The following is a 22338-nucleotide window of genomic DNA, read 5'->3' on the forward strand; positions in this document are numbered from 1 at the left end:
CGCCCGGCCCCTCGGCGCGGCCCCCCGCCCCTGCGCCGTCGCTGCCAACCCGGAAGGAGCCCGGAGGGGCCCGGGCGCCCCAGCCAGGAGGCCCGCCAGGTGTCCACCTGAGCCCCACACCCTGCGCCGCGGGGCCCTTTTGGGGGCGGGGTGCCAGCTCCGGGGTGTCCTCCCACTAGTTGTAGACTGGGAAACAGGCCCGGGCCACGGTCCCAGACGCAGCCGGACCCGAACCCGCCTTGCCTGAGTGAATGATATCAGGGACTCATCCTTTTTTAACACCTTTGCAGGATCCAGCCCTCCAAGGAAAGCTTCCTGAGCAGTGCGTGCCATGTGTACTGGGCACCTCACGGCGGCCACTTCGCATCCTGTCTCAAGTGAATCTTCAAGCCACTCTGCTGGAACTGGGTGCAATATCCCCATTTTACAGAAGAGAAAACTGGGGCCCAGGCACTCACAGTCTCCCTAGAAGGAGATCTGGGTGGACCCCATAAATGCAGGGTCTGTTCTTATTCTCATTTTACAGGTGGAGAAACTGAGCCACAGAGAGGAGCTGTCATTTACTTGAAGCACCGTGGCAGGGGTTTGGCAGAGCCAGGATTTGTACCCACATCACCTGACTTGGGAGAGTACCAGCTCTTAACCACAGCACTTTGGTCAAAGCCTTGATTTCACCATATGTAACAAGGTAAGAATTGGCGTTGAGTGGTTTCTTCATCTGGGGTACATGGATGGGCTTCTGGGGGAAGGGCTCCGCATCCCCCAAAGGTATACGTAAGCGTAGTGTGTGTGTGCGGGGGTACATGTTTGTGTGGTATGTTAGAGAGGACCCAGACTCCCATTTCCCAGGACAGTCTCTAATCCCACCTTCTGCCTGCATCGATGGACAATAGTTAGGCCTGGGTTGGGGAAGCCCTTGCCCAGCTTGGCTCTTTCCTGTTATGGCTTGTCCAGACCCACGGTCCCGTCTAGAAACACTCCCCAGAAAGGATCTGCCAGTCACTGGATTGCCCCTCCTGGACTCACCAGGGGCAGGCAGCATAGGCCACCATAGGCAGGCAGGCAGGATGGGGATCCATCACCAGTGTGTCCACATAGAGAAAGCTGATGCCGTCTCAAGGGACAGGTAGTGAGAGCTGTTTTCAAACCCTGACTCTACTACTTCTGCTCCAGTTAGCTCAGGCAAGTCCTGCCCCTCTTGGAGCCTCAGTGTTTCTTTTGCAGTGAGGACAGTTGTACATTCCTTACAGGAGTGTGGGAAAGATTGAGATATGGTAATGGCCTGTCACCCCCTCTCCTCTACTACACATGGTCCCCCAAGGGCTCCCACTCCCTCCAATGACATCACCATGGTGCCAATGTTGCCCCCTTGGGGAGCTGTTGCCCTCCTTTTCACATGAAATTTTGGGGCATCTCCTGTGCCATCTCTCTGACCTCCAAGAAACGCAGCTTCATACCTCTCTGGTTAGCCCTTGTTTTTGACAAAGCTAGATCAATGACTTAACACCTTGGGTAATTCGTCACTCCTGAGAAGCCATGTCCCCAAGAGGATGCCAGACCTGTCTGAAACCCCAATCAAGGGACCCAGATAAAAACCCATCACCCCACGGGGTGCTTTGAGCTGTTTAGGAAGCTCAAACATGCAGCTGTTTAACACACAGCTGTTTAGGAAGGAGAAGCACTGGATAATGTCTTGGAGGGACTGAGAGGTGTCTGGGATGCCAGATGGGTGCCAGAGAATGAGGAGGCACCGCTAGGTCTGTTTGCAACATGTCCAAGATGCTCCTGCGATTAATGGCATTCATTTCTTTTTCTTTTTCTTTTTTTCTTTTTTTTTTTTTGAGACAGAGTCTCACTCTGTCGCCCGGGCTGCAGTGCAGTGGCGCATCTCAGCTCACTGGAAGCTCCGCCTCCTGAGTTCACGCCATTCTCCTGTCTCAGCCTCCCGAGTAGCTGGGACTACAGGTACCCGCCACCGCGCCCGGCTGATTTTTTATATTTTTAGTAGAGATGGGGTTTCGCCATGTTAGCCAGGATGGTCTCGATTTCCTGACCTCGTGATCTGCCCGTCTCAGCCTCCCAAAGTGCTGGGATCACAGGTGTGAGCCACCACGCCTGGCCTATGGCATCCACATTTCTTAACCAATGCCATCAAACGAGTGGCAGACTCAGGCCTCTGCAGCATTTTCCCAGCAAGAGACTCTCCTGGTAAAAGCTGTTCTCAACATTTTCACATCAGAGAGCGGCCTGTCCTTGCTGAGGCTGGGATTCCCAGGTCCAGGGTATTTATTTATCACTAAAGACTGACCTTGTGGCTGTGTGACCTAATGGTTACCACCCCACAAGCCCTGTGACCCACAGGCCTGGGTGTCAATTCCAGAGCAACCTCTGGGAGCTGTGTGAACTGAGACAAGTCACTTCCCTTCTCTGAGTCTCATTTCTTTGCCTGAAAAAACAAGCCATGGGACCTTTTTTTTTTTTTTTTTTTTTTTTTTGAGACAGGGTCTCACATTGTCACCCAGGCTGGAGTGCAGTGGCGTGATTTCGGCTCACTGTAGCCTCAACCTTCTGGGCTCAAGCGATTCTCCTGCCTCAGCCTCCTGATTAGCTAGGACTACAGGTGTGTGACAGCACATCTGGCTCATTTTTAATATTTTTTGTAGAAACGGGGTCTTGCTCTGTTGCTCAGGCTGGTCTCGAACTCCTGGCCTCAAGCAACCCTCCCACATAGGACTTTTTAAGGTCCCTCTGGCTTAAGAGTCTGAGCTTCTGGGAAAGTGTGAAAGCTTCAGGTCTCCCTTTGGTGGCCCTGGGGCACAGCTGAAGCCCCCATTTAAGGGCTCACTTTCCTGTTGGATGACAGCCTGCTTTCTGGTCAGTTGAGTGGAAAGACAGGAAATGCCGTGGGGGCCTGGGGTTTTGATTATTTGAGGTTTCAATGTTTGCTGAAACTGAGAGGACAGGGGCCAGCTGGCTTGAGGTCTCAGGGCCTGTCCCTGTGGCGGGGCCTCCCCCCTGCGGGCCTGGTCCTTTCCACTGCCAAGACCAGACCACAACCTCCAGTAACGACAGTAGCTTCCGTTCCCCAGCGCTGACTGTGTGCCAGGCGCTGTGCTAAGCATTTTGCTTATATTGTCTGCTGCGATCCTCTCTGCCACCCGGAAGGCAGCCTTATTGTCCCCAGGTGTGGGGCTCACGGCTAGTGAGTGATGGGTGCCTGCCTATGAGTTTGCCCACCAGACCACACTGCCACCCACCAGCTGAGCCCTGAAGTGGGGCTTCTTTGGGGTAAGCGATAACTTGGCTCACATATGGGGTCCCATCTTGGGGCTGATGAGGCCAGAGACAATGCATGGACATATACCCAGACCTGGACCCACACCCATGGGGACCACACGGGGACACACACAGACACCCTCCTAGGGCAGGCCATGGGATCCGGGAAACACAGCCTGTCTGGGGTGGATTCACTGACGCATCCACCCTCGCCTAGTCCAAACAGGAAATGTTTTATCCTCTTAACAAACAACCTGGGCTACAGCCTCCTTCCCCTGTGAAGTCCCTCGGGGCCGTACCTAAGGGATTCTTTCCTCCCACTGTGTCCTACAGGACTGTCTCTCCAGGTTGGGTGTGCCCTATTGTATCAGCCCTGTGCACACACTAGCTCGTGTGAGCCCAGGTACTCTTCCCATATCGTGCCTGTTCCATAGGTGAGGAAGCAGCCCGAGGGGTGCCCAGAGCCCATGGCCGCAGCCCCCAGGGGTCCCAGGTCTGACGGCCAAGGCAGCGCCTGGACACCATGAAAGGGAAGGGACCGTGTAAGGCCACAGCCTTCAAAGCTGCTGACCAAACAAAGGACAGGGCCCAAGAGCAATGGCTGCTCTCTGCGCTTTTGATCGAGGGTTTGGCCCTCCTGTCCCTGGCTCTCAGAGCTGGGAGCACCCTGCAGGGCCAGGGTTGGGGTGCTGGGAGACCTGGACAGCCTGCAGCTGCCCGGCCAAGTTATTTATGCTCCATGGAGCTGCCCTTCTCATTCACCCAGCTCTTTCTTTCCCCAGAGAGCTGGGACTGGGGCTGGAAGGGAGTAGTGGGAGGAAGGAAGCTGGCAGAAAATCATAAATTAGGGCTGGGGAGGGCCTTCCTGTCCTCCTCTGGAATCTCCCGTTTTGCATCTTTGAGGTGGGTGCAGGGAGAGGACAGCAGAATGGCAGGGCCGGACATGAGCGAGCACGGCAGGACAGGGCACCTCTTGTTGAAGTGAGGAGACCTGGGTGTTCTCTGTGATCTAGAGAGTCCCTTCTCTCGGAACCTCAGTTTCTCCATCTGGAAAATGGAGGTGACATGAGGACTTGGGGACTTTCCTGCAACTGTGCTTTGTTGACTCTGCAGGCGTGGACAGATGAGAGGCTTTCTCCTTAGTAATGTTTGTTCCCCTTCCCCTCCTTTGGCAATTTCTCCTAAATCCTCCCCTTTCTGACCCCCAACCTCCGCCCTACTTGCCTTCTCTCAGGTCCCTTCCTCTGCTTCTCTTTCATCTCCTCTTGCAAAAATGGATGAACAATATCTTCATATGCACCATCCACCCAACTAGGGGGTAGAGGGAAGAGCTGTTGGCTCATTCCTACCAGAGTGTGAATGACTGATATGTTTAAGGTTTAATGTTGGGAGGAGGGAGAGTTAGCAGGGCTTCCTGCCATTTAAACCCTAAATCGTTGGTAGTGGAACTTCCAGGCTGGTGAGGGAAATGTTTGGTGACCAGAGCCTGGGAACATGGCCTAAGACCTTCTGTGTGGGAAGCTGTCCATCTCCCAGCCCAGCGAGGTGAAGCCCACTCCCAGCTGGATGCATCTGAAGAGGCAGCTGTGAGTCCCTGTGGTTGGACAGATCTGGCAGGAGGGAAGGGCAGACCAGAGAAGCCCCTCAGAGTAGAGGCCCTGGAGCTGCCCACCAGCCCTGCCAGTCCCGGGTAGCACCTGCTGGGTCATGAGCATGTGGGCCCACCCCACTTGACAGCCCCAGGATGAATGGGGAGGTGGTGGTGGTGCTGAGAAAAGCAGGAGGAGAATGAGAGTGGTGGGGAGAGAGAAGGAGTCAAAGACAGAGACAGAGAGATATAGTGAGAGACTCTCAGAAGAGGACAGTGTGCCAGGTAGCCAGAGAGAAAGGGAGACAAAGTGATCTAGAGAGATGTCTTCATCTTTCATAGAAGGAGACAGATGGAAAGACAGACAGAAAGACAGACTCAGAAAGAGGGACTCTTTGGGAAGAGGATCCTAGGTGGTTGGTCTCAGCTCCTGTAGGAGCCTGGCAGAGGGAGCAGGACTGGGGCACCAGCCCTCCACCATCCCGAGGCTCATCTGTTCTCAGCACTGCACAGACTCTGGCCTCCCTCAGACCCCCATCCCATGCCAAGGGTGGGGAGCCTGTCCTTCCTCCATCGCCCACCCAGGCATCTGGCAATGGCTGCCTGTGGGCTCTGGGCTGCCTGGGGCTGGAATATATCATGCTTGGGTAGCCCTGTTAGACAGAGCCCTTGGGCCCAGGGGGAATGGATTCCTAACCTGAGGCTTGGTCCTGGGAGTCTTAGGTGGATGGACAGCTATATAGGGGGAGGGGGACCTGACTACAGATTGTCCCTGCCCCACCATCCAGTCAGCCCTACAGGGCTAAGTCTGAGTCCTCCTTCCCTGTGTCCATTCCTTGGCTCCATCCCATCCAGCCTCTGCCCCCTTATGGAATGTGGCATTGGTCTCTTCGATGGCCTCTCGCCTCCTCTCTGATGCTTTCAGTCCTGCAGGATCTTCCCAAAGGCAAATGGAGCCAAGCAACCCTGGGAGGAAAACCTTCCAGTCTTCCTGCTCCTCTTAGGCTGAGAACTGAAGGGGGCCCAGCTTGCTTGTCCTCCCACTGTCCCCAGACCCTGGGACAGACCCCCAGGCCCTGGGTGGGCTTGGGATGTCTCAGTTCCCTAGCCCACCCTTTGCTCTCCGTCTGTCTGCAGGGCTTTCCTGTTCTGTCCCCTCTGCCTGCCAACGCCCGCTTACCCTGCCTGAGCTCACCCTTCAGTCTCAGTTCAGAAATCACCCCCACTCCACCTCTAGAAGGATGTTTCACACCCCCAGCACTGGGTCGTGTGTCCGCTGGGGTTCAGCACTCACAGCATTCTGGGCTGGGGACATCTGTTGATTTGTGTGGTGCCCCTGAAGTATCATAAATAGGCATAGATGCTGAGCCCTTTTTATAACCTTTCTAAGAAGCTGGACAAGATACATCTGGGTGCACAACAATTTCTGTTTTTTTGTTTTGTTTTGTTTTGTTTTAGACAAAGTCTTGCTCTGTCACCCAGGCTGGAATGCAGTGACGCAATCTTGGCTCACTGTAACCTCCGCCTCCGGGGTTCAAGCGATTCTTGTGCCTTAGCCTCCTGAGTAGCTGGGATTACAGACGTGCACCACCATGCCTGGCTAATTTTTGTACTTTTAGTAGAGACAAGGTTTCGCCATGTTGGCCAGGCCAGTCTTGAACTCCTGACCTCAGGTGATTCACCCGCTTCGGCCTCCCCAAGTGCTGGGATTACACTGTGAGCCACTGTGCCAGGCCACAATTTCTGTATAGAACAAAAACACAGCTGACTCTTGAACAACATGGGTTTAAACTGATGAGTCCATTTATATGTGGATTTTCTTCCACCCCTGTCACCCCTTGAGACAGCAAGACCACCCACTCCTCTTCCTCTTCCTCCTCAGCCTACTCAGCATGAAGACAAGGATGAAGGATGAAGACCTTTATGATGAGCCATTTCCATCCTAAAAGCACAAATTTACTGAATTATTACTGAATGCTCTTTTTTTTTTTTTGAGATGGGGTTTTGCTCTTGTTGCTCAGGCTGGAGTGCAGTGGCGTGATCTCGGCTCACCGCAACCTGCCTTCCGGGTTCAAGCAATTCTCCTGCCTCAGCCTCCCAAGTAGCTGGGATTACAGGCATGCAACACCATGCCGGGCTAATTTTGTATTTTTAGTAGAGACGGGGTTTCTCCATGTTGGTCAGGCTGGTCTTGAACTCCTGACCTCAGGTGATCCACCTGCCTCGGCCTCCCAAAGTGTGGGATTACAGGTGTGAGCCACCACGCCCAGCCTTAATGGACTGTTTACGTGATCAGTAAGCTCCTGGTTAGCAGTAGGCTATTAGTAAAGTTTTTGGGGAGTCAAAAGTTATATGCACATTTTTGAGTGTGCATGAGGGGGATCAGTGCCTTAATCCCCATATTGTTCAAATGTCAACTGTAATATGATTAATTGGAGAAAATTTTGCAATGTCTAAATCAGATAAAAAGGCTAATTTTCTCCACATATAAAGAGCTTTTACAAATCAATAACATTTGGTCAATGACTCAATAGCTAAATCAATAAAAGTTGTGAACAGACGACTAACTCAGAATGAAAAGGCTTCACTCAAAAGAAAAGCAATGCGCTTACATATGGTGGCTCACACCTATGAGCCCAGCACTTAGGCAGGCCATGGCAGGATGATTACTTGAGACCAGGAGTTCAAGACCAGTCTGCGCAACATAGTAAGACCCCCTATCTCTACAAAAAACTTAAAAATTAGCTGGTTGTGGTGGTGCACACCTGAGTAAGATCGTGTCTTAAAACAAAACAAAACAAAACAAAACAAAAAAACAAAAAAAGAAGAAGAAGAAGAAGAAAGAGAAAGAGAAAGAAAATAATTCAAATGAAAATCACAATGCAAAGCTGATGGTAGGGACTTAACATTTTTGATAAAATGGGTTGACAAGGGTAAGGGGAAAATGTCACCTTCGTGTGTGCCCTCTTTGGAACACAGTTGGTAAATATATAAAACTGAAAAATGTATACCCTTTTGACCCAGCAATTTTACATTGAGGAAGTTTCTTACAGGTATATTTGCAAAGAACACAAGGAAATTAACTGCAGTAGTATCTGTAGTAGCAAAAGACTGGAAGCAACCTAAATGCCCATTGCAGGAGACTGGTGAATTAAGGTACATCAGCCTGGGCAACATAGCGAGATCCCATCTCTACACAAAATACAAAAATTAGCTGGGCGTGGTGGCACGTGCCTGTAGTCCCAGCTACTGGGGAGGCTGAAGTGGGAGGACTGCTTGAGCCCAGGCCGTCGGGGCTGCAGTGAGCTATGACTGCATCACTGCACTCCAGCCTGGGTGACAGAGTGAGACCCTGTCTAAGGAAAAAAAGAAAAATTAAATACATCCATCAGTGGAATACTACATTGCTGTTAAAAAGAAAGAGGGGCTAAACAAAATGTAGTATATGTATACAATAGAATATTAACCATAAATAAAGGAACACAGCACTGATACAAAGCTACAACATGGAAGAAACTTGGAAACATTATGCTAAGTGAAAGAAGCCAGACATGAAAGGCCATATATTGTATTCCTAAGAGATACACACACTAGGCAAATCCATAGATACAGAAGACAGATTATTGGTTGCCAGCGACTGAGGGCAAGGGATGCAGGGATGTCCACTCATGGGTGTGGGATTTTTTTTTAGGGTGATGAAAGTGTCCTGCAATCAGGTAGTGGTGATGACTGCCCCGCTCTGAATATACTAAAAACCACTGAATTGTACACATTAAAGGGTAAATTTTTTGACATGTGAATTGCATGTACATAAAGATGAGGTAGATCGAAGTGTTTTGATATGGAACTAGTTTCCAAGATCACCTGTTAAGTGAAGAAAGTTAGTACAGCTGTTTAAGTAAAGGATGCTGCCATTTAGGGGAAAATTGCAGGAATATATACCCATCAATATTAATATTTGAATTATGCATTCACTTTCTCTAGAAGGATTCACAAGAAACTGACTGCTTTCAGGAAGGTGAACTGAGGGACCAAGGGTGTTAGGTTTGTTTATTTGGTTTTTTTTTTTCTTCTTGAGTTGAAGTCTTGCTCTGTCACCCAGGCTGGAGTGCAGTGGCACAATCTCAGCTCCCTGCAACCTCTGTCTCCTGAGTTCAAGCGATTCTCCTGCTGCAGCCTCCTGAGTAGCTGGGACTACAGGGGCACACCACTGTGCAGGACTAATTTTTGAATTTTTAGTAGAGACAGGGTTTTACCACGTTGGCCACGCTGGTCTCCAACTCCTGACCTCAAGTGATCCGCCCACCTTGGCCTCGGGTGTTAGTTTTCATTATGAATCCCTTTGCACTGTTTGAAAAAAATTTAGTGCCAAAAAGTATGCATGGCATAGGCACCCTTTGCCCTAAAAATGAAGTGTGTACGTGTCTATGTGTCTGTGTCTGTATATGTTTCTGTGTGTGTCTGTGTGTGTGTCTGTGTGTCTGTGTCTGTGGTGTGTGTGTGTCTCTGTGGTGTGTGTGTGTCTCTGTGGTATGTGTGTGGTTTGTGTGTAAAACAGCAGCCCTAGCTATTCCAGGCTCCAGGAGCTGTTGTCTGCAGCCTGGGAGTGCTCCTGAGTGCTGTGTGGAGGTTTCCATGTAAGTTTCCACCTCCAGGAAGAAAGATGGGGCAGAGGAACCACAAGTGTCAGGGCTAACTCAGGAGCTCCTCTGTATGGGGCCCCAGCCCCAGCCCCAGCCCTGGGAGTCTGTGAGGGTGGCTCCTAAGGGAGATGACCCCCTCCATGCTCTCCCAGGAGGAACCCAGTATCCTTGTCCTCAGCAGGCATGGCCCAGGGCTCCCAGTTGCTAGGGACACACCTGAGTGGAGGCTATTCAGGGCTGTGAGTAGGGGAGATAGGGGCCTGAACAGAGGCAAGGGCCTGTCCCAGGTGGTGGGTTGGCGGGCAGCCAGGGTTACCCCACCCCGGGCCTGCCCTATGTCTGCAAGCTGGGGCCTCACAAAGCTGAAGTTGGCTGTGTCCTGTGTCCTCCCTTGACCCCTTGGAGGGAGGAAAAGGAAGAGAGGGAGAGGGAAAGACAGAGAGACAGATAGTAGTACCAGGAGACACACACACACACACACACACACACACACACACACACACACACACACAGAAGGAGACAGTGTTAGAGATAAAGGGCGACCACTGACCCGCTTTCCACTGTGTCAGCCCCGAGCCTTTATCTATGTGACTGCATGCATTATCACAGCCACCCCCGGAGGAGGGATCTGGCACAGGAAAGGGAGGCCAGCGAGGGTGGCAAACTGTTGCACAGCTAGCAGCAGTCAGATTCAAACTCTGGCTGCAGAACGCTAGGGCAGTCGCCAGAACAGTGCAGGTCCAGAACTGGCCCAGGGACCCTGCACTGTTCCCTTTCCCTCCCGAAAGGCACCCCTTGGCCCATGTGGGCTGCCTATGCCCAGCCCTGGTAGGACATTCCCAGGGACACAGCTGACCTGTCTTGGACTCCTCTGGCAAGAGAAGGGTGGCCTGGTGTCAAAGAGGGGCCCAACATGGGCTAACATTGTGAGGCCTGTAGGCCCAGCTTGGCCAGGAAAATGTTTCAATCCTGCCTGTCCCTGAGTAAGACACTGAGTGACCTTGGCCAAATTGCTTCCCCTCTCTGAGCCTCAGTGTGTTCACCTGGAAAATGGGGTAGGGCACTTGTCTTAGGACAAGTTGTTATGAGGAACATCTAAATGAGGCATGTGGATTTCTTTGCCCAGTGCCTGGCACAGACTGATCAGGAAATAGTCCCTAGGTTGTATCCAAAGCATATTGCATATAGTCTGCAGAGTGAGGAATCTGAGCAGGCTGGAGATGCAAGGCTTGGGACAGCAAGAAGGGTCAGCCTTTGGCAAAGAGGATATTGGGGAAAGAATCTGAGGTTTTCTTTTCTTTTTTTTCTTTTTTTTTTTTGAGACAAGAGTCTTGCTCTGTCACCCAGGCTGGAGTGCAATGGTGCAATCTCAGCTCACTGCAACCTCTGCCTCCTGGGTTCAAGCTATTCTCCTGCCTCAGCCTCCTGAGTAGCTGGGATTACAGGCACCCACCTCATGGCTAGCTAATTTTTGTATTTTTGTAGAGGCGGGGTTTTGCCATGTTGGCTAGGCTGGTCATGAACTCCTGACCTCAAGTGATCCACACACCTCGGCCTCCCAAAGTACTGGGATAACAGGCGTGAGCTACCATGCCCAACCAGAATCTGAGGTTTTCTAAAGGCCCTTTGCTACCAACTGTCACCTGAAATGCTTCTATTAGCCAGTCTTAAAATCCCTAAAGCAAAGAAAACTCATGTTAAAATTTAAAACTCTTCTCTAGGAGGGATGTATTTACAGAAGACTAGACTGAATCATTCATTCATTTACTGCCCTTTTGTCTTGCTTTGGTCCTCTAAGTACTGTGCCTGCAATTAGAAATCTCTACCACTGGGAGGCGTCTTAGTTTTGCACCTGCACAGAGATGCGATTTCCCCCCATTACCCCCGCCCCACTCAACACACACCCTCCTGGATGCCAGCTCTGATCCACTCCTACAAGTTGCTTTTAGAAGAATAAAAGGGATAGAGAGGCTAGAGAGACAGTCTTTAGATTAGTGGAGAAGAGTGCTGTGATCAGTTCACAATGTCTATACTTGGTGAAGGAGTGGAAAGTAGATTCTGTGCCAGGCATTCTGCTGCCTCTAGACCGTGCTTCTGAGTAGACAAGTATGTTTTTCTATTTCATAGTACTTTTTAGAATAAGTGGAACTCTTTTAAAACACTTGAACCTACATAATAGAACTATCAATCACTGTGTAAGGAGGAATGCTTGTAGGAATTATTTTTGCAACAGAGAAAATATAATTTGAGATTGGATACTTACACAGAGAGATATTTTAAAAGGCAAACACTGGCCAGGGGGTGGTGGCTCACACCTGTAATCCCAGCACTTTGGGAGGCTGAGACGGGAGGATCACTTGAGCTTGGGAGTTTGAGACCAGCCTGGGCAATGTAGCAAGACCCCAGCCCTAAAAAACATTTTAAAATGAGCCAGGCATGGTGGCCTGTAGTCCTAGCTACTGATGCAGGAGGATCATTTGAGCCCAGTAGTTCGAGGTGACAGTAAGCCATGATCATACCACTGCACTCCAGCCTGGGTGACAGAGCAAGACTTTGTCTTTACAATATAAAATTAAAAAAAAAAAATTTAGATGCAGCCTTTCTTACTAATCATGAATGGTCAATAATTCCTGATTTTTTTTGTTTTACAATGATTTTAAAGAGAGAAACCTTTTATGCCTTTTCTTACCTGCTTTTTCCTATGTGCTCTAAGTCACTCTCATTCTTGCAGATTAGATGGTCACAGCTTCCCTTAGGTCTGCAGCTGTCTGCCTGCTCAGCCTCCGACTTAGAGAGCCAGTTATTGGAAGAAACTATAAAGGAGTGAGAAAGCCTTTTTGGCTGTACTCTTCTTAAGAATTGCTGAGTTTTATAAAACCATTCTTTTTCATCCATAACCCTCAGTGGCTTCTTAGAATCTTTCTTAGTAGTAAAACATTGTAATAGCAATATAATATCATTAAAGCAGTTTTCTTTTAAAAGAAAATAAATCACCCATAATCCATCCATCTTAACATAACGATTCCCCAGAGGTTTTTTTTTTTTCTTTGGAAGGTTTTTCTGGCCTTCTTTTTTGCCAAAGAAAGAGAGGTTCCAGCCCTTTGAATATCTTTCCCCACTCCCAGGCAGCTGAAAATCCTCCTTCTTTCTCTTACTCTTAGCTGCTTGGTCCTTTGAAGTCAAAGCTGGTTTTTATTTTTTTTTTGCTTTTTTTTCTTTTTTGACAAAAATTGTTTTTTTTTTTTTTTTTTTTTTTTTTGAGACAGAGTCTCGCTCTGTCGCCCGGGCTGGAGTGGAGTGGCCAGATCTCAGCTCACTGCAAGCTCCGCCTCCCGGGTTTACGCCATTCTCCTGCCTCAGCCTCCCGAGTAGCTGGGACTACAGGCGCCCGCCGCCTCGCCCGGCTAGTTTTTTGTATTTTTTAGTAGAGACGGGGTTTCACCGTGTTAGCCAGGGTGGTCTTGATCTCCTGACCTCGTGATCCGCCCGTCTCAGCCTCCCAAAGTGCTGGGATTAAAGGCTTGAGCCACCGCGCCCGGCCTCAAAGCTGGTTTTATGTCTAATCTGCACTGAATGGGTCATTACTGATGGGCACATGTGGGATCAGAGGGGCCTGACATAGGCTGCCTTCTGCACAGGGCAGAAGCTGTCACAGTTTCCGTCCACACGATTGCTGTGTCACATGCCGTGAACATAAGCATTAGCAAATGCACATCTGCAGGGCGGGACACACCAGATATCTTTGGGGACATTATGAGTGTGTCAATACCTTTTTTTTTTTTTTGAGATGGAGTCTCGCTATGTCACCCAGGCTGGCATGCAGTTGTGGCGTGATCTCAGCTCACTGCAACCTCCGCCTCCTGGGTTCAAGAAATTCTCCCACCTCAGCCTCCTGAGTAGCTGGGATTACAGGTGTGCACCACCACCCCTGTCTAATTTTTGTATTTTTTAGTAGATATGGGGTTTTGCCATGTTGGCCAGGTTGGTCTCGAACTCCTGACCTCAGGTGATCTGTCCACCTCGGCCTCCCAAAGTGCTGGGATTATAGGCTTGAGCCACTGTGCCCAGCCTCAATATCTTCTTTTTAAACATTTAAAAAATTTTTATTTTTTTGAGACAGGGTCTTGCTTTGTTACCCAGGCTGGAATGCAGTGGCACAATCTTGGCTCACTGCAGCCTCGACTTCAGAAGCTCAAGCGATCCTCCCGCCTCATCCTCAACTAGGACAACAGGTGTGCACCACCACACCTGGCTAACGTAAAAAAAAACCTTTTTTTGTAGAGACGAGGTCTGCCGATGCTGCCCAGACTGGTCTTGAACTTCTGGGCTCAAGCGATCCTCCCACCTTAGCCACCCAAAGTGCTGGCATTACAGGCATAAGCCACCATGCCTGGCCTTGTATGATATTTGAATTATGTGTCAATAAAGCTGCACATACACATTCAAACAGAACAGATTTTAAAGGTGAGAAATGTTTTCTTGTTTCCAATTTGTAACTTTGGTGACCTCTAATGAATCACTTTTGTAATTAAGTACACACGTGCTGACTTTGGCAGCACATAAACTAAAAATTGGAACAACACAGAGCAGATTAGCATGGCCCTTTAACAAACTGAAAGATATTTAAACATAAAAAGAAATAAATTATACGTAAAAAAGAACATACATTATTTTTAATTTAAAAAACACATTCACTTGCTGGGCGCGGTGGCTCACACCTGTAATCCCAGCATCTTGCGAGGCTGAGGCGGGCGGATCACTCGAGGTCAGGAGTTTGAGACCAGCCTGGCCAACATGGCGAAACCCCGTCTCTACTAAAATACAACAATTAGCCAGGCGTGGTGGCCCGTACCTGTAATCCCAGCTACTTGGGAGGCTAAGGCAGGAGAATCACTCGAACTCGGGAGGCAGAGGTTGCGGTAAGCTGAGATCACACCACTGCACTCCAGCCTGGTCGATAGAGGGAGGCCCTGTCTCAAAAAAAAAAAAAAGTTTTTAATAAAACAATTTTAAAAAACCACATTCACCACCCTTAGGTATCTAACCAAGAGAAATGGAAATAGGGTCACACACAAAAATGCATCTGAGTGTTCACAGCAGTATTATCTGTAAGAACCAAAAAGTGGCAACAACCCAAATGTGTGTCGGCACATGAATTGGACAGACAACACGTGGTCCATCCACGCAATGGAATATTGTTCGGAAGGAATGAAACGTTGATACATGTTGCCACATCGGTGAGTCTTGACAGCACTATGCTCAGTGAAAGAAGCCAGCCGCAAAAGGCCACATGGTGTATGATTCCATTTACGTGAAATACCCAGAATAGGGAAATCTACAGAGACAGAAAGTGGTTGCCAGGAGCTGGTGGTGGGGCGGCGGGGGCTGCGGGAGAATGGGGTATCACTGCAAATGGGTATACGGTTTCTTTTTTTTTTTAAGACGGCGTTTTGCTCTTGTTGCCCAGACTGGAGTGCAACGGCGTGATCTTGGCTCACTGTAACCTCTACCTTCCGGGTTCAAGCAACTCTACTGCCTCAGCCTCCCGAGTAGCTGGGATTACAGGTGCCCACCACCACGCACAGCTAATTTTTTTTTTTTTTGAAACAGAATCTAGCTCTGTTGCCCAGGCTGGAATGCAGTGGTGCAATCATGGCTCACTGCAGCCTGGAACTCCTGGGTTCAAATGATCCTCCTGCCTCAGCCTCCTGAGTAGCTGGGACTACAGGCACCTGCCACATCGAGCTAGTTCTAAATTTTTTGTACAGATGGGGCCTCTTTGTTGCCCAGGCTGGTCATGAACTCCCAGCCTCATGTGATCTTTCTGCCTCAGTCTCCCAAAATTCTGGGATAACAGGTGTGAGCCACTGCACCTGGGCACTCAAAATTCTCAATTACAGCTACAAAGACCCTTTTCCAAATAAGATCACCTTCACAGGTTCCTGGACATGGACCTATGTTTTGGTGGGGGCCATCCTTCAGCCCACCGCACCTCCCTACCCCAACCGCCATCATCTAAGCTGGGCCACCCTGCCTTGGTCTCCAGCCCTTGCAGGCAGAGGAGGCCAGACCCATGTCCCCTGCTACTTGGAGTCTCACAGTGGCTCCCAGGGCATCTGGAAGCAGCTCACACTTGACCTGCAAAGTTCCATGGCCTGGCCCTGCTGGCATCTCAGGCATCCTGTTCCCACCACACTGACCTTTTCCCCAGTTCCTAAAGGGCTCCAAGCTTTCTCTTGCCTCTAGAGCCTCCTCCATGTTGATCTCCCTGTTCCCTCCACCTGGCACTCCTCCAGGCTTCACCTAGGTGCCTTTTGCTTACCCACAAGTCTCAGTTTAGGTGCCCCACCCCCACCCCAAACCTCTCTTCACAACCTGAGATGTTAGGGGCTCCTTGGGGGTTACGGCAGCAGGTTGTAGTGGTGTGGTTCACCTGGATGCACTCTCTGGACTGGGAGCTCAGCCTGGGCAGGGCAATGTAGCTCGTGTCTATCTTGCTCCCTATAGAATGGCAGTGTTCCTTTTTTTTTTTTTTTTTGAGACAGAGTCTCGCTCTGTTGCCCAGGCTGGAGTGCAGTGGCACAAGCTCGACTCAGTGCAACCTCTGCCTCCTGGGTTCAAGTGATTCTCCTGCCTCAGCCTCCTGAGTAGCTGGGATTACAGGCACACACGAACACGCCAGACTAGAATGTCAGCATTTCTGAGGGTAGGAGGAGGTCATAAGGGTCAGATGATCCTGAACCTTACTCGTCACTTTCCACCTCTTCCCATCTTCCTTCCTCAGTCTTGGGGAACATTTTTTTCTCACCTTTAAAAAATACATATATATATATACATATATTTAGAGACAAAGTCTTGCTCTGTCACCCAAGCTGGAGTGTAGCAGCATGATCATAGCTCACTACAGTCCTGTCTGCTGGGCTCAAGTAATCCTCCTGCCTCAACCTCCTGGGTAGCTAGGACCATAGGCATGTGCCACCATACCTAATTTTTTAAAATCTCGTTTTGTAGAGATGAAGTCTTGGTATGTTGCCCAGGCTGGTCTCGAACTCCTGGCCTCAAGGAGTTTGAGAGGCCCACCTTGGCCTCTCAAAGTGTTGGGATTACAGGCATGAGCCACCTCACCTGGCCCTTTCTCACCTCTAAAATCTGAAGTTCTGTTTGAATGTGAAAAAAGAAAAGGAGGAAGGCCTTCCCATCACACACCTTTTCTGCCTGAATTCCCAGGCGCTTTTACTCCAACTGCAATCATTTGCACTTAATTCCTCCAACTTCAAGTTGTTTGAGATCAAAAAGGAAGGAACACAAGAAGGGGATGGGGAATGTGTTCCGGAATAGGAGGAGTTACAGAAATCTCAGGGCCTCTGCTCAGACAGGTGGTGGGATGAATCCCACAGATGGGAATAATCAGCCATGGGACTCTGAGCGAGTGACCCCTCCCAGGTGAGTCTCAATGGCTCACCTGTACAATGGGATGATAGCAGCCACCCTGGAGCTGAGGACTGGGGAGTTATGTCGAGTGCCTGGCACACAGCAAGGAAGCACTCAGTATGTGGTGGCAACAGTTAACAATTCATAAAACCATAGAGTATGTGAAATGCCATTTCAGTTCGCAAGTATCTCCAATCCCCAGAATGTTCCCCACTGGCCTCCTGGGCAGCTGAGAAAAGTAACAGCATTGGGGGATGGTGTTATGGTTTGAATTATGTCCCCCCCAACACCCCCAAAAGATGTTGAAGTCCTAACCCCTAGGATCTGTGAATGGGACCTTCTTTGGACATGGGGTGTTTGCAGATGCTATGTTGAGATGAGGTCACGTGGGTGGGCCCTAATCCAATGTGGCTGTGTCTTTATATAAAGGGGAAATGTGACACAGAGACAGACGCACACAGAGGCAGATGATGTGAAGACACAGAAGATGGCCGCCAACAAGCCAAAGAATGCTGGAGGCTACCCGAAGCTGGGAGAGGGGCCTGGAACAGACTCTCCCTCTCAGCCTCAGAAGGAACCAGCCCTGCCCACACTTTGATTTCAGACTTCCAGCACTAAAATAGCGAGACAGTAAGTGTCTGTTGTTTAAGCCAGGCAAGTTGTGGGGCTTTGTTACAGAGGTGGGAATAAGACAAATCCGTCAGAGCAAACTGGGCCTCCTAGGGCTGGCAGGATCCCCCAGGGGCTCCAAGGAGATGGACAAGAGGCCGGTGCCAAGCCCCGCCAGCCCCCAGTCACTGCCCAGGCCGATGGCCAGGCCTGGCTGCTCCTCGGTTCCCCACTGCCCCAGCAGGAGGGCACCAGACACTTCCGGGACGGAAATCTGGGATGCATTTGGAAATTCTGGCAGAGGGCTTTCAAATTAAGCCCTGTCCTAACTGGGGAACCGCCATCTGGATCCTGTTTGCTGGCCCCTGGCAGGAGAATCTGAGTGGGATTTTGGGGGATCCATCAGGGAAGGGGGCCACTCCCTCTGTGGTCGGGTCATGTCAGCGGTCCTGGGTGGAATCCTGGCCCTGACACTTGCTGGGTGACCTCAGGCTGCTCATGTCACCTCTCTTGGCTTTCTCACCTGAAAACTGAAAACTGAGGGCAATCGCAGAATGTACCTTGAAATGTCGCCACCAGGATTTACTAGGATCATCAGACTAGCAGGCTGCTTAATGAAGGGGAACTTCAGATTTTTCTGTCTTTTCTTTTCTTTTCTTTTTTTTTTTTTTTTTAAACAAATTCTGGTAAGATACATAATGTAAAATTGATTTTTTTTTTTTTGGAGACAGGGTCTCACTGTGTCACCCAGGGTGGACTGCAGTGGGGTGATCATAGCTCACTGCAGCCTTGACCTCCCCGGGCTCAGGTGATTCTCCTACCTCAGCCTCCAGGGTAGCTGGGACTACAGGTATGTGCTACTATGCTTGGCTAATTTTTCCATTTTTTTGTTGAGATGGGGTTTCACCATGTTGTCCAGGCTGGAAAACTAACCATTTTACTTATTTTAACCATTTTAAAGCATTTTAAAGCATACACTTTGGTACATTCACATTGTTGTGCAACTGTCACTCCCGTCCAGAATTTTCTCATCTTCCACAAATTAAACTGTACTGATTCAACACTGACTCCTCATTCCCCCATCCCTCATTCTACTTGTCTCTACAATTTTGATGACTCTAAGTACCTCATGTAAATGGAATTTTACCATTCTACTTGAACTCCTGGGCTTAAGCGATTCCCCCGCTCCCCGCCTTGGCCTCTTAAAGTGCTGGGATTACAGGCATAATTGCACCACCGCACCCAGCAAAATTGGCCATTGTTAAGGGTACCGTTCAGTGGAATTAAATGCCTTCGTAGTGTTGTGTAACCATCACCAACATCCATCTCCTGAACCCTTTTCATCTTGTAAAACTGAAACTCTGTATCCATTAAACAATAACCCCCATTACCCTTTTCCCAGCCATCACCATTCTACTTTCTGTGTCTATGATTTTGACTACTCTAGGTACGCCATATAAGTGAAATCATACGGTATTTATTATTTTGTGACTGGCTTCATCTACTCAGCATAATGTCCTCAAGCTTCATTCTCACTGTAGCTTGTGTCAGAATTGCCTTCCTTTTCAGGGCTGAATAATATTCCATTGAAAGGATAGACCTCATTTTGCTTATCCATTCTTCCATTGATGGATATGTGAGTTTCTCCACATTTTAGCAATTATGAATAATACTGCTATGAACACAGGATCTCTGAGACCCTCCTTTTGTTCTGGGTGTATACCTGGAAGTGGAATTGGTATATTTAATTCTTTTGGGTATATACCTAGAAGTGGAATTGCTGGGTCACATGGGTAATTCTATGTATGTTTATTTATTTATTTATTTATTTATTTATTTATTTATTTATTTATTTGAGATGGAGTCTCGCTCTGTCGCCCAGGCTGTAGTGCAGTGGCACAATCTCAGTTCACAGCAAGCTCCGCCTCCTGGGTTCACACCATTCTCCTGCCTCAGCCTCCCAAGTAGCTGGGACTACAGGCGCCCACCACCACACCTGGCTAATTTTTTGTATTTTTAGTAGAGACAGGGTTTCACCGTGTTAGCCAGGATGGTCTCGATCTCCTGACCTCGTGATATGCCTGCCTCAGCCTCCCAAAGTGCTGGGATTACAGACATGAGCCACCGCACCGGGCCCTATGTTTAATTGTTTGAGGCACCACCACCTGTTTTCCGCAGCAGCTGCACCACTTTGCATTCCCACCAGCAGCACAGAAGCGTTCTAATTTCTCCACATGCTCCCAGCAGTGAGTAGTGGGCTGTTCCCTGGTGCTGCCTGACTCCCCCAATCTTTCTTTGAGGAGCCTGAAAGGGGCACTTTACTTAGGGATGCCGGAACTCCTAGAATCCTGACCCCTTTTGAGTTTCTAAGGTTTCTAGAAGATCCCCTAGGGGAAGCCCACTGTGGGAGTGATGGCCTGGCTCTTAGCCTGGGGTGCACACTGGGCTGGGGAGCGCTGGTTCCGGGCATGCATGGGTGAGGATGTAGCTGTGTGCATAAATGCTGGGTGTATATAAACCCGCGTGAACCAAAGTGGGAAGTCGCTGCAATGCTGGGAGACCCAGGCTCATTTGGAGATGTTCAGCAAGCATCTGACATAGAGCCTGGAAGTCTCTCCCTCAAAGGGCTGCATCTGGGCTCCCATTCTGCCATCAACACAGCTAGGCTGGCCGGGCACGATGGCTCACGCCTGCAATCCCAGCACTTTGGGAGGCTGAGGCAGGCGGATCACTTGAGGTCAGGAGTTTGAGACCAGCCTGGCCAACATGGCAAAACCCTGTCTCTACTAAAATACAAAATTAGCCAGGTGTGGTGGCATGTACCTGTAATCCCAGCTACTCGGGAGGCTGAGGCAGAAGAATCGCTTGAACCTGGGAGACGAAGGTTGCAGTGAGCCGAGATGGCACCACTGCACTCCAGCCTAGGCAACAAAGTGAGACTCCATCTCAAAAAAAGAAAAAAAAAAAAAAAAAAAAAAAAAGACAGCTAGGCTAGACTCTGCCTGAGAGAAGCTGAGGTTCCCAGACATATGGCAGGAGGAGGACTGATGCTAGGGAGGAGACAGAGCCTGCTCATGATAGACAGTGGGGGCTGGCCTCCCTGGGCCCTGAACCCCGTGGGTATTCCCAGAGGATGGAGCTCTTGGCCCGAGTCAGCCTCACACACGACTGGGTCTGCTCCCTCGAGCCTCCCTACTCCCACGGGCTCAGTGGAGCCTCATGCCCAGCACAGATGAAATAGCTCTTGGCTGGATGGTGGCCCAAAGGGCCTTGTGGTCATCCTTTCGCACAGTGGTCTTCACCATCCAAGGAGAAGGGAAAGCAACAGAAACTGAGAGCCAAGCATGGGGCCTGGAGTTCGGATAGACTTGGGCCACCCATTGGCTTGAGCAGGGACCCCACCTCTCTCAACCCCAGTCTCCTCACCTGTACGCTGGAGCTAACAATGACGGTGGCCGCCTGACCGAGCAGGTGATGATTCAACGGTGCATGTACAACGTCCAGCCGGCACCGGGCACATTGTAAGTAAATGGCCCTGTTTCCATCAGAAAGGAGAACAGCTGCCTGGACTGAATATGCAACAGGACACCCAGAGTGTGTTTTTTGGATGCATCGGCTCGCTTTCTACCCACTGGCCTCTTCTAGAAGTTGCACACAGATAAAAGGTCCCAGTTAATGAGGATTCTGGTTAAAGTTTTAAAATTCACAGCAAGCCCACTCCGCATAATAATGTATCAGAAACACAACAATCCTTTAATCTAGAAGGAATTAATTGCTGGGCCCAGAAATTCAGGGCACGCTGACAGAATCCTTAATTTCTCGAGCTGATGGTTTCAAAAAGCGACTGATTTTAGACTGGCTTCTCTGTAGAAGTACGTAAGACTCCCACAGTCCCAACAAAGGGCGAGATTGTCTTGGTGTCTAACTCAGTAAGAATCATGTATGTGGGGTCTGAATTAATGTCAGCTCTGAATTTTTCCTGCTGAGTGGAACGTGGTGGACCTTAACCCCCAGGAGATTCAATGGCAGCTCTGTGGCCTGGGCATCCCAGGCATCATCCAGGGAATGTCCTCACTCGTCCCATGTATGTTTACAGAGCGCCTACTCTGAGCCCAAGCTCAGGTTCTGTGTTGGAAATGCAGGAGCCAGCGTGACCAGCCTCAAAGACAGACTCACACAAACCCATGGTCAGATAACTGCATGACTGCAAGTCGTAAAAAGGAATGAAGCAGGGTATCTGAAAGGATGTAACAGGCTGGGCACAGTGACTCACACTTGTAATCCCAGCACTTTGGGAAGCTGAGGCGGGAAGACCACTTGAGGCCAGAAGTTCAAGTCCAGCCTGGGCAACATAGTGAGATCCTGTCTCTGCAAAAATTAAAATATTAGCCGAGTATGGTGTGCATGCCTGTGATCCCAGCTCCTCAGAAGGCTGAGGCAGGAGGATTGCTTGAGCCAGGGAGGTTGAGGCTGCAGTGAGCCGTGACTGCATCCTTGCATTCCAGCCTGGGTGACAGAACAATATCCCATCTTTTAAAAAAAAAAAAAAAAGAGAGAGAACAATAGGGCCCTAATTCAGATGACAGGGCTTGGCAGATAGGGCCACAGATCTTATAAAATGTTTTATTTATTTATTTTAATTTTATTTTTAGAGACAGAGTCTCACTCTGTTGTCCAGGCTGGAGTGCAGTGGTGCCATCTCGGCTCACTGCAAGCTCCGCCTTCCAGGTTCACACCATTCTCCTGCCTCAGTCTCCCGAGTAGCTGGGACTACAGGCACCTGCCATCATG

At 49.7% G+C, this 22338-nt stretch overlaps 1 long non-coding RNA gene across 1 annotated transcript; it reads left to right on the forward strand.

Moving 5' to 3' along the window:
* The first annotated feature begins 36 nt into the window (after positions 1-36).
* LOC108517554 (uncharacterized) lies at positions 37-17563 on the forward strand. Its single transcript, XR_001882141.1, has 3 exons — positions 37-99; positions 291-688; positions 17368-17563. It is a non-coding gene; the product is annotated as an uncharacterized LOC108517554 (long non-coding RNA).
* Positions 17564-22338: the final 4775 nt, after the last annotated feature.

Source organism: Rhinopithecus bieti, unplaced genomic scaffold (assembly GCF_001698545.2).
Source record: "Rhinopithecus bieti isolate Rb0 unplaced genomic scaffold, ASM169854v2 scaffold_36959, whole genome shotgun sequence".
In the NCBI taxonomy this organism is placed as follows: domain Eukaryota; kingdom Metazoa; phylum Chordata; class Mammalia; order Primates; family Cercopithecidae; genus Rhinopithecus; species Rhinopithecus bieti.